Source organism: Nelumbo nucifera, chromosome 1, assembly GCF_055504915.1.
Source record: "Nelumbo nucifera cultivar China Antique chromosome 1, China Antique-T2T, whole genome shotgun sequence".
In the NCBI taxonomy this organism is placed as follows: Eukaryota; Viridiplantae; Streptophyta; class Magnoliopsida; order Proteales; family Nelumbonaceae; genus Nelumbo; species Nelumbo nucifera.
In genome coordinates, this window is record NC_142649.1 from 66,546,189 (window position 1) to 66,559,787 (window position 13,599).

A 13,599-nucleotide genomic window follows, 5' to 3' on the forward strand; every position below is an offset into this window, starting at 1 on the left:
TGAAGTATGCAAGGGATGTTTCACACCTTTAGTTAAGCAAAACCCATTTTTTCGAGTACTCTCCTCTTCTCTCCCTTGACAGTGGCGATGAACCAATGGTGGATTCTCTCCTATTTTAGACCTCCACCTCTAGCCTCTCATCTCTCTCTCTCTCTCTCTTGTCTTCCCCTCCCTTTTCCTCTTCTTTCGTTCTTTGTTTTGTCATTGTTGAGATTTGGAACACTCCCTTGTTCAAGACGAAGCACAACGGTGGTAGACCGACAACAACACTTTGATAAGCTTTTGTCCCTCCATCAGGAGGTGGTGGCTGTAAGCAGTGAACCCAGGCCAAAATATGATCGGGACCAGCGGCAGCAGCGGGAGTTACCCCTAGATCTTCCTTGCCTAAAACAAAGTTTGTTTCATTATTTTCCAGCATGTGATAAGCCAATTACCTTCTCTTATAACCTCCTCTACAATCCTTGAGTGCTGAAGACTTCCTACTCTCACCAGAATCTTCCATCAATGGGTCATCACAACTGGGCGAACTCACTGTCTACTCGATGGATTCTGATAGACCTCTCCAGAGTCAGTGGACTTGAGTGTAGAAATAGCCTCGATGAAGGATCGTAAGATTTTGGGGAGGAGATCTTCGGTGGACAAGGACTCATCGTCATGTCTGAGGCAATTGCAAAGGATAGTTTGAAGTTGGGTTGTGAGTTCACGGCCTCACATGAGACCATTGATTAGCCTTTTTCTGATCAATAAAGTAATTTCCCAGCCACGGAGATTCAAATACTGTGTCCATCTCGCTTAGTTTATATGTTATGAGCAGCTTTGCTTCTTCTCCTTTCTGGTTTGTTTTCCTTCCTCAAGGATTATACTTGGAGGTTGAGGCTAAGGAGGAGAAAGGAGTACAACCCTGTGAGCGAGAGCTGAACAGGAAGTGTCGAAATGTCATGAGTCTTCACATTTTCGAATTAGGAAACCGTGTTGAAAATGTCTTGACATTTTCAAGAGAAGACAGTGAAGGAGACGTTGTGCCCTTTGGATGGCACGCTTCAGTCAGGTCACATGAAGCTAAAGACATGTGGTGCATTTTCCTTTTACATGAACGGTGCACGTATAGAGTGTGCCCTAACTGAAGCCGAATTCCAATCCAATACTTGCCCTTAACAGACCGTCAGTGATATGTGTATCATATGTTATCATGTACTACTTGAGACTTTTGAAAATGTCAAAATTATTCTTGAAATTAAAACATTGATCATCATCTTCTTCCTCAAAAATGAAAGAGAGCCTAAACTCTCAAGGAGATTTTATCTGTATTCTATTTTTTGTAAAAAATTCAGGAAAATGAGAAAAAAAGGAGTAAGACAAAGTTGTTTCATTTACTAACCCCATAAGGGCCAATCAGAAAACCGATATCCAACATTCCATGACTCTTTCACAGAGTCAGTGTTCCTTGAGTCGGTTCACTCTATACTATGACGAGAAGTGCCTGTACTGTACTATTAAGGCTACCGATCAAATGGGTAGTGATGAGGGCGGATTTGGCCCTCCAGTGAAAATATGACACCTGGCACCTCATGCCAACTAAGTGCAGCCTCTTGACAACTAGGTAGCTCGCCACTTAGGGGCAGCTCGACACTTACAGGCAGCCTAGCGTCTTACGAAGAGCTCGCCACTTAGGGGCAGCTCAACATAGGTAGCTCGCCACCTACAGGAAGCTCGCCACTTAGGGGCAACTCGCCACCTATAGGCAACTCACCACTTACAGGCAGCTCAACATAGGCAGCTCGCCACAGGAAACTGCTGGCCACTCCACAGGCAGCCTGGCGTCTTATGAAGAGCTCGCCACTTAGGGGCAGCTCGGCACTTACAGGCAGCTCAGCACCTACAGGCAGCTCGCCACTTACAGGCAGCTGGCCACTCCACAGGCAGCCTGGCGTCTTACGAAGAGCTCGCCACTTAGGAACAGCTCGGCACTTACAGGCAGCTCGGCGTATCACAAGAAGATTTCCTACCTGACAACCATACCTGCCAGATCTGGAGACTGCATCCACGTCTCTAGCCAGGCGGTGTCGTGCCTGCCAACTCTGACAACGCCTCATGTCTGACAGGACCGTACCCTGCAATGGTTACTTGCGCCCACCGGCTCAGCCCTGGCAAGTAACGGCTGTGGCAGAGAGTCAGAGGTGGTTACGCCAGAACTCTCAGGACACCGCTATATAAGAGCCCTGACCCCTAGAGGGGAAAGGGGGATGAAAATTGGAGGTAACCCCTGCTCTCTAGCTCTCTCATTTCCTTAATATCATCTTCGAGCTCTCTATTATAGGAGTGCTAACTTATCCATCGGAGTGGCCCCACCGGGTAAACACCCCCCGGGTCCTCTAATTCAGTTCTTGCAGGTTCCTCAGCTCCCGCCGTCTACAAAGAGGAGCAGATCATCTCATGCAGAGGGCAATCGGGTTGCACTACACTAGGAAGCTCACCACCAAGGCAGCGCACCCAACAGCTCATCAAGGTAACTCTCCACTAGGGAGCTTGTCACCAGGTAGCTCACCACCAGGGAACTCGTCACCAGGGAGCTCGTCACCAAGTAGCTTACCACCAAGTAGCTCATCACCAGGCAGTTCGCCACTAGGGAGCTCCATCATCCTCTGAGTCACAGGCCACCTAGGAGCATGTCAAATGACGAGGTACTTAGCCAAAAAATTGGTACATCACAAAAAAAATTGGTATGTGACCAGGGACGGTTACATCAGGTAGTTTTTGAATTTGTAACGACATATTTGTTGATCTTATGTATGACAAAACATAACTAGAGATACAGTGTTCAGTGCTGCGAAAATGAATGAGAGATCAAATTAAAATCCATGAATCTTCTTCTGCTTCTTACTACATCTCTCTCTAGTTCTCTACTTGTTCTACTGTCAACGTTTTCAAGAAAGAGTATTGATGAGAATACAAATATATATGCAATATATAGTTCTTCTAATCATTTTGGGTTTAATTTGTTCTTCTTAATTACTTTTCTTTATTCTGTTATACTTGTATTTCTAAATTTGTTCTTCCATTCCATGCTATAGCTTGATTTTTAATTCTGCAATACGGGATTTGGGAATGAAGAGGGGGAATGGGAATTTGGAATTGGTAGATTTGGTGTGGGAGAAGATGAGGATTTCTCCATGTCTCTTGATTGTTTAATCCAACACCGGTCAGACCGGCTCTGAGAGTTGATCCGATTTCTCTCCTTTGATTTTTCCCTGTCACTTGACTATTAAACGGTGAATAGTATTTTAGCCACCCAATTCCAACTCTGTGATGGAGGGGGACCTTCAAGGTCGTGCAGTGAACACCTAGGCTGATAAAACTCAATCATTACTTCATACAGCTCCCCAACGTTCTGTGATCTCCACAGTAAGGAAACAATGGTGGTAGGCCTATCGCATTTGGTCCTTGACTGGCCAGTCAACGCAATCAGACATCAATTCCAAGTCCAGCAGCTTCCCCGAATACCTCCTAAGAAGGGCTTCCCATATTGTACAAGTTGACACAAAAGTATAAACAAAAGATGGTGAGACCTAGTCTTCCATGTAGGACACGTGACATGGTTAGGGAGGAAAATTTTTATAGTTGGTTCTAATTCGAGCGGATGGTTGATAAAGAAAATTAAATGACACTTGAAGGGCGTTTGTGTCTTTTTACATGTTATTTAATGACAGATTAATGATATGGACTGGATTGGCATGTTTCGAAATTCAGGCACTGAATTAAAGTTCAAGAACCAAAGTGGCCCTAGGCCCAAAGTACAAGGTACTAATCGAGAATTTTTCCTTTTTTGTTGACACCTACTGCCTTCAAGCTTAGCAAATTAGCAATTTGTACTTTTATAAGCTTCGTTTGGGCAATATAAATATGTTCAATACAAATCCAAAGAGAGCCTATGTGTATCATTCCAATTTCATCGGATGTCTCCAAAGAAACAATAGAGTCTATGTGTATGGACTATGGAGATATGAATCTAATGAAGATCAAAAGTTTTGACCTCTGTTGGATGTCCCGAGCTTAGGTGTGGGCTTTTGTGGTAAAAACTACAAAAACAAAACATTAGAGGGGGCCCAGGTGGATATTCTGGGCTAAGGACTCCGATGATCAAGATAGTGGATGCCGAGTTGTTCAAGGTGGTAAAGGAAGCAAGAGTAGGAATTAGAATGCCATAGTGATTTCAAGCGATGACAATGTACCTATGTATAGGGCTCATGGCTTAGCCAAAATGTGGTGTGAAGGGTGAGCTAAGTGGCCGATCTTAATAGGCACGTCTAGGCAATTGATGGCAGCACATCCGCCATTCATGGGGAAGGTTCGAGCTATATGTTCACTAGGGGTGAGCAAGAAAAACTGAAAAACCAACCGAAACCGAACCAAAAATTAGGAACTGGCTGGTTCGGTATTTTTAAATATTATAAATTAATAAATATGTATTATATATAGTTATAATATATAATGTATTATTTAAAATATAAAAATATATATTTCTAGTTTTTTATTATATATTTATATATTTTTTATAATATATATTATAAATAAAAAAATTGACAAACCAAATTGATCAATCGGTTAACTGATTGGCTTCGGTTACCAATTTTCCAAAAAACAATAATACCAGTTTGGTTTCAAAAATAGGCTCACGGTTCAATTAACCGAACTATGAGCACCCCTAAGTGGGGGTGGGTTACCAACATCGCCAAGTGGGCATCTATGCTTGCATAAGGCATAGGTCAACTCTTCTATGTTGATGTTAGAGATAAGAGCAAGTTCATCTTGTAGGTTGGAGGTAGCTTGGGTTGGATGGACCAGGTCAAGAGTGAGCATTATGCTTCTAGGTTGAGAGTACATTCCTAGACCTATTCTAGGTTGGAGATCGGTTGTTACTTAGACACTTGGGGTCGAGCTGCCAATAATGGCCTAAACTACTATTTAAGCACAGTCTTGCCACGTATGGTAATGAAGAGCCATACAACGTTCTTGTCGACACTTGTTGAAGTATAGTTAGAGGGTAGGTCGTCCCTCATCAATTTCCCCCATTTCTGAGCTCAAGGTGAATATCTTGGGTGAAGGAAGTAGATTGGTAGTGGGTAATTCTTGTCAAATGCACCGGTGGTGGGTTTCTAATAGGTCTTGAATTCCCACAAGTTCGTTATGCTGGTTTAGAACCGTCTGATAGATCTTGTCGTTGTACGTGCGGACTTCACGCGAGTAATTAACTTCCATAGACACCAAAAAATGCACTAAAATAAATTTGTACCTCGAGAAGACAAACCATCATGACTATCTACACTTGGATCAAATGGACTTGGGCCATTGATGATCCACTACCTTTGCTTATAAATAGTAGGGTCATAGGGAAACATTTCTCACTTGTCCATTGTGGAGTTACCCCATTGTAAGGTTGGAGAGCTTGGTATGTGATAAAGAAGTCCATGTAGAGCCAGGTCAGTCGAGTCCTTTAGATCTTCCACTTCTAGGTGACTCTCCTTCCATTATTCCTTCCATTGTTTTTTTAGTATGTCTAGTTAGTTCGAATACTTAGAGGGAGAGGAGCAGGTGGGTGCACAAGTCGGGTAAGAGGTGTCCCCAGTTGAAGAGTGCCAATGTTCCCATAAAAGGGCCTTAGCTTCAAGGAAGAAGTCTGAGTTTGGCCCAACTCGGTTAAATTTTGTGATTTATACCAAATCAGGAAGTTATGTCCCTAAGAATTTTAGGTTTATCCTCCCTTGACCCGATCTATTATGACATCACCCTAGGCTAGCTCCACTGGAACTCCGTTAAGGTTCTGATAGGCACCGCCTCAATCTGCCATCAACTCAACTTCTCCCTAAACATGAAGACTAAAGGGATGAGAGATCCATCATATGGATGGCCGAACCCTGCAGGTAGGTTGAGCGAAATTTCAAAAATTTCTCTCTCTCCCATATGGGAATTACATTCGCTATTTTAGAAAACTGCATTTTCAATGATCAATCTTGAACCCAAAACCAGACCAGATCTGAAACCAAAAGGTAGGAGAGGGATATACCTGATACAGAGTAGTAGTAACTCCAAATGAAGGTGTTCATGCCCAAGGAGATCACCAAAGACTGCTCCCACTGAAGATGACACAGCGTAGGATGGAGTAGAATCAGCAGGGTGGTTCTTCGGCAAGAACATGATTCTTCACCAAGAATCTGATGAAGGGCGAGTGAGCAAGACTTCATATCAGTTTTTCTTCCAAAAACTGATATCAAGAACCTTTCTTGATCGCTCCTACAGGTGGAGATCGAACTGGCTATGGCGGTAACAATAGAAGAAGGCAAGAGCAGAAGATGGCGTCAGTCCAACTGCAGTTGTCTTCTCTCTTGAATCAGTAATCTTGAAGGATGAACTGGGGTTCACCCTTTTCCTCTATTTATAGCCTTAAAGAGAGGTTCTCCTAATCTCATTAGAAGTTTCCTAATCCAAATCTTGTATTTGGATCTGGACTCTCTTTAAGAGATAAGGAAAATCCCTTATCTTATCTGCAGATAAAGATCAGCCATCCTAATCTAATTAGAAGTTTCCTTATCCAAATATCTATTTAGATCTGGACTCTTTGAGTGGATAGGGAAAATCCCTTATCCTATCTACTGATCTAAATCCCAGAACCGCCCCTCTTTAATTAATCATATTAAACCAGTTCGAATTGGACTTTAGGCCCATTAAGTCCATGTGCTCACTTATCCTCCAAACTGTTGCCCAGTTGGGTATCTTTGTATGGCGTGGGACCCAAACATTGATCTACACATCAGCCACATGGGTTCAGCGTAGCCTCTGTTACAAGGCCTGACCGAATTCACTGTAGGAGACAGTGAACCCTTGAGTCCATCACCATGGGCTCTTGGGCCCAACATTTACACTGTAGGCAGATGCAAGATTAGCCCATCAGGCATTACCCTCAATGGTCTTACACTTAACCTCTCAACCATAATGATCAAACACTGCCCGACAAGAGAGGACTCTCCCTCGGCTGCAAGGAACAGTGCTGCACTCTATACTCACATGGATCCCGGGAATTAAAACATTTTGAAACCATAATATATATATATATATATATGTATGTATGTATGTATGTATGTATGTATGTATGTATGTATGTATGTATGTGTATCTCTATATAAATATATTTTGTAAAACAAATTTCAACGGTTGAAATCGGCTACCGACAGCTTTGGTTTCCATCAGAGAGAGTGCATCTCTGATCATTCACTTTGTCCGACAAAGGGGCTGATCCTGTCACTATGATCACCTACTCAGATGAATTCTCAGATTGTCCCAACATACTTAAGTTTTGACCCCTTCTAAGGATCTCACTGATTGGCATATCAAAGACAGCCCAATCCAACACCTAGTGCAATATCATAATCGAGTCTAGGGGTCAGGTGTAACATTTCTGTTTTGGCCATCTGTCTCCAAGGTCCAGGGCAATACTTGAATTCTGGTCCGGTTCAGGGTTTCAAGCAAACTCACCCTGCATGTACCTTAGGTCTCACCCTGGCAGCTGAGGCAATCTATCTCCCCAGGTCTATCCAACAGCTGTGAAGATTCTAAACTAACACGAGTCTCATATGTGTCCAATTTAAGGGTATTACATAGAAACACACCATAATAACATGAATCAAAAATGTATTTTATTCATTTACATTAAATGTCATAATATACATCATTCTGATTGGAGCTAAGGGCATACGCTGTCTAACAAAGACATTCAGGGGCATCTATCAAATAAAATATCTGGCCAACGAAGATGGTTTTTTTCTATCTATCATAGTGATCTCAGCATTAACTAGTTGATGGCTTGAAAGGACAAATTCTTTTATGTGGTGAACGAAGGAGGATGGCCCTTCACCTTGAAGTGGGTTATAGCCATAGAAAAACTAGATAGAGAATCCTTAATCGGGGCTGAGAAAGAGTTAGTTAAGGACCTGGTTGACAAGAAAATACAAGTCAGGGATTACTTAGCCGAGGAACAACTAGTCCATGTCGGTCTGAGTCCAGCTAGTAGGTCGCTTTCTATACTTAGGTGTTTTTTTTATTTATTATGGTCTTACCTTGGATTGCTATCTAACTTTCTTTGTCTCTGGCAACAGGAATGCCAAACATGAACATGGACATCATTGCCACATCCGTTGTAGTTTAGAAGAAGAGGAAGCTAATGAAGCTTGAAACATTCCGAGCTATGAGGGATGAGCAAAGGTTGACTAAGAGGGGTGCCAACACTTCAAAAATCATGCATATCAATGTCGAGGACGTGAAGATGGCAATGCCAATGGAGGAAGCCAGGTAGGAGCAGGCAGAGTCTAGTAGGTCTACGATCCCCCTTATCAAGCAAGACCCAATAGCTCTCAACAACAAAGGGGTTGGCACATTGAGGACCCAGTCACCATCATGGGAGAAACACAAGGGTAGGTCTCTGAGTTGACACTATTGCTCACTCCTAATCAGTGCAGATGAATGAGAAAGAAAAGGACCCTAGGATGGTCTCAAGCCAAGCAAGGAGATTTTGTTCCTTGATAACCTTTGGGAAATGGGGAATCAAGCTGACATGGTGCTTGGAGCCCTACTAGTTCAACACATCATAATGGTAAGTGCATAACCCTGCTCTAGTTCAAACTCTTCCCTTTCGTTGCGAGCTGATTTGAATTAACTAATATTTTTTAGGCCAACTCCTTGGCACAAGCAATTCTAGGATGGGTTGAGGCGTGCACCAGACAATACGAGGCCAACAAGAAGGAAGTGGGGGTTTCTCAGGGCAAGATAGATGTGGCTATGGTGGAGATCAACACATTGAATGCTAAGGTGAGCACACTACGAGCTTAGGCGAAGTCCAGCCTTGCCAACATGGAAGAGAGGGTAGTGGATGCTAAATGGGAGAGGGTCAAGTTGTCTAAGAAGCTAATCGAATCAGACAAGAACACCACCATTCTCCTAGGTGAATTAGAGAACAAGGTAGCCGAGCATGCCGAGGAGTTAAAGGTTGCTAGGGTGAAGGCCATAAAGACTACACTGCCTCTCCCAAGTTCCACGCTAACTAGGATGAATAATGCTTTTGCGTCCTTGATCAAGGGATTCAAGATCTATCGTCAACTCATCGCGGCATAACACTCAGAGGTCATAGTGGTAGGATTGAAGCTATCAACCATCACCAAAGAAATTGGGGTTGGTGAGGAGGCTGGAGATAACATGTCCCTGAACGATGCCTGAAAATGTTTGCCTCTTTTTCTGGACCTTGTATATACAAACTGATGTATTCTGGGCTTCCATGCTCAACTTTTTTCTTCTCTCTTTTATTATCGTTGTTGTTCCATTCTCTCTTTCTTTTTGTAATGTCAAAATTATTCTAAGGCAATGAAATGACCTCTTGGCTTATTGATCTGCACGAATTCTAAGTTTGACTTTTCTCAAATATTTCACATGTCAGTTTGAGGTGGTTGAGTTCAAAATGATTCCTAGCCAAGATTCAATAAAGCAAGACGAGATAATTGATCTCATTCTTGGGTAGTTCAGACTTGTCCACCCGAGTTGTCCCGGTGAATGGAGGCCAAGTTTGGATTTGTCCACCTGAGTTATCCCATCTTGCAACAACAAGTTGAATTATACAACTACATGAAATAAATTGAACTAAACTCCTTAGGTTATGTTTGGTTGTAGTGCAATTTTATTTGCACTAGTACAAATGCATGGGAGTGCAAATGAAAAAATGTAAATTCTCATTTAATTTTGTTCTGGGTTATACTTTATTTTGCTTCATGTCTTAATTTACTTCATTTGTATTGCAATCAAACAAAATAAGTTAAAATTTGAAATGAAAATAGGTCACAATTTACACTCAAATCATTTGCACTGCCATGGTTTTGCATTAGTGCAAATTTATTTGCATTGTAACCAAACATAGCCTTAAGAGTAAATTGGACTAAGTCAAATTAATCAAAGTGGCGAATTGAGCTCTAAACCTTATGGGAAATGAAGATAAAATCACTAGTAGTACAATTTTAGGTTCTTGGTATTCTATGTATGAGGTACTAGTCTTCCTTTCAATTTTTCAAGTTGGTAAGTTCTAGGTCCGAGCACCTTAACTACCTTGTAGGGTCCCTCCCACTTTGGGCCAAGTTTTGTAGAACCTACCTCAGGTACAATGACCTTTTGAAGTATAAGGTCTCTTGTGGGGAAGCTTGCTCATATACTTCCTCTATCAAGTCCAAATTAGTTTGGAGCTCATCATCATTCTCTTCTTTGTCGTAGGTCTCAGGGTCGATACTTCAATTTCAATTAGAATGTCTACATCAGTGCTAAAAGTGAGGTTGAATGGAATTTCTCCTATGGTTGTTCTACTTGTAGTTTAGTAAACCTATAGCACACTAGGGAGCTCTTCAACCCATTGTCCCTTAGCTCAAGCGGGACAAGCCTTTAACCCATGGAGGAACGTCCTGTTAGTTAGCATGGCCTGCCCATTGGTTTAATGGTAGGAATCCGAAGTAAATCTCTAGTGGATTCCCAACTCAAATTAGAAATCTTGAAACTTTAGGTCACTAAATGTTTCCCGTTATTTGAGACTAGCACCCATGGTAACCCAAACTTGCATATAATGTTCTTATAGAAGAAACTTTGAATGTGTTGAGCTGTAATAGTGACGAGGGGCTTGGCTTACAGCCACTTGGTGAAATAATTGATGGAAACAACAAGAACCTTCTCTTAACAGTGGCTGGGGGAAATGAACCAAGGATGTTGATCCCCTACTAGGAAAATGGCCAAGGATTTGTGAGGTACTACAGATCGATGGCTGAACAATGTGGTATGTTGGTTTGACACTGAAATCAACCTCATTGTTGGCTGGCATCCTCCTTCATAGTGAACCAATAATACCCTCACCAAAGTGCTTTCTAAGTCAGCTTACTTGCCCCTCAAGTGTTCTCCGCAAATCCCTTCGTGGATCTCCCTCAGCACATAGTTGGCTTCATTAGGCCTGAGATATTTGAGGTAGAGCAAGATAAAAAACTTTTTGTATAGCTAGTCTCTTATGAAGGTGTAGCAAGCTGATCTGCATTGGATTTTTTGGGCTTTACCTTGGTTAGTTGCCAAAGTACCTTGGCGTAGATATTCTATAATAGGGTCTATATAGCTCGGTTCTGTAGCTAGAATCGAGGAGACATCGGCCATCGATGTCTCTTCTATACAAGTGCGTGCCAGGTCTTCTACGTGAATTGACCTTTGGGCATTAGATTCCATAAAACATGCCAGCTTATCTCAAGATCTGGTGGATAGTGAATGAGTCAAACTATTGGGCGAGTTCCCATACCTTTGCCAAATATTTGGTTATGGCCGACTCCTGAGCTTCGTAGTGCCCATTCACTTGGTTGATGATGAGCTAGGAGTCATTGTAAATGGCTATTCTCCTTATGCTGACTTCTCTGGGTAATGATAATCCAGGTAACAATGCCTCATACTCTTCTTCATTTTTTGGGGCTTTAAACCAAAATCAAAAAGCATACTCAATCTTTACTTCAATAGGTCCAAAAAGGACTAGTTTGACACCGCTACCCTTCTGGTTGGATGAGCTATCCACGTGGAGTACCTAGGATTCTTTTGCCGAAGTGGTTGAGGATGCTAAGTTGGTAGTGGTTTCCAAACTATTGAATGGTTTAGTTGGGCTCAATGTTTTTTTAGATGAAGGTGCACTCAATGATGAAATCTGCTAGAATTTGAGCTTTGGTAGTAGGTCGTGGTTTGAATTGAATATCAAACTTACTGAGTTCCACTACCCACTTTGTGCATTTTTCTAATACTTTAGGTTTTTGAAGGACTTTCCGTAGTGGCTGGTTAGTGAGCACGACGATTGTATGGGCCTAGAAATAAGGCCATAGCTTTCGAGCTGAAATGATTAGAGCAAAGATAACCATTTCCATTTTGAGAACCTAGTTTTGATTGGAAGTAGGACCCTACTAACATGGTAGCTGAGTCGCAACACCTTCTCCTCCATCCAAACCAGTACTAAATTGATAACTTTGTCACCTACTGACAAGTACAGGTGCAACTCATCTTCGGGCTCTGGCCTCATCAACAACGGAGGCGAACTGAGGTATTCATTCAGTTTTTCGAAAGTCTACTAACATTCTTCGGTCCATTGGAAGTCTTTCACCTTCTTAATGGCTTGGAAAAAGGGTAGAAATCTTCCTACCGACCTCAACATGAAATGGCTAAGTTCAACAATTCGGACGGCGTCGGTGGACTTCCTTAACGGGTCTCGATAGTAGCATATCTAAGATAGCTCGGATTTTCTCTGTATTAGCTTTGGTGCCATGTCGAGTTTGTTTAAAGGGTTAGAAATCAGATTATGGATGGTCCAACCATGCTTGATGGGTAGGCGATTTTCAAAAATTTTCTAAACCAACTCAGGAATCGATTTCTTGGTGATTTTGAAATTTGAAAATTCTAAATCAATCTTGTACTGAATCGGACCAAATTTGAAACAGAATTCAAAACTGACTATACATGATATGGAGTCCATAAATTGTAGCTTTCAGAGTGGTAATTCATGCCCAATACTAGTCCCAAAATTGGCCTCCAACTGAAGATGGTGTAGTGTGTATGAGAAGCCGATTCAGTAACACCGTTTCACCAAAGCTGCTATCCAATTTGCTTGGATTGGATGGGATTTGTGAGTCTGATTTCCCCAATATTTTTCTTACAAAAACAAAGTGGAAAAATTGATAAAATTTAGTTCTTGCAATGGTTAGATTGTGCTTGGGTTTTTGGGAGGCAAGCGAGAACAAGAGAGTGGAGAGAATTGGCTAAATTGGACTCTCCCCTCTTTCTCCTTTATATAGAGCACTCTCCTAATCTAATTAGGAGATGATCCAAATCAAATTTGGATCAGGGCTCTATCTTTAATTGATAAGCATTATCCTCTTGAGAGGATAGGTGCTCTATACCTAGATCCATGCCCATTTTCAACCCAAGTCAAGTTGTCATGTGATCACTTAACTAATCATATTAGTAATGGGCCTAAGGCCCATTTTCTCCGATTGTTCACGTCCCTAAGTGTTGCATGGCCACTTTGGGCCTAAATATTGTATGGTGTGGGACCTTACAAAGGTCCCACACAAGTCCATAAGGGTTCAATCCTAATCATCAGAACACCTAGGCCCAATATTAACAACTAAATGATCATTGGATTCAACCACCCTATGAAGAATCAAGGATAATGGACTTATGTAAGATAAAGTCTATCAGGTAATCAACCATGTAATGGTCTCTTACACTTAACCTCTCTACTCGTAATCATCAGAACACTACCCAATTCTACGAGGACCTCTCCCTTAACTACAAGATGTAGTGTCACACTTTATGCTCGAATGGATCACGGGATTAAAACCTTTTTCATAAAATAGAAATACAACATATAGATACATTTTGCAAATCAAATTTCAAGTACAATTGAAATCCACTATTGGTAATTTAGGTTTCCATCAAAGCGAGTGTAAAGCCCGATATTCACTTTGTTTGACAACAGGAGTCGATTCTATCACTATGATCACCCACCCA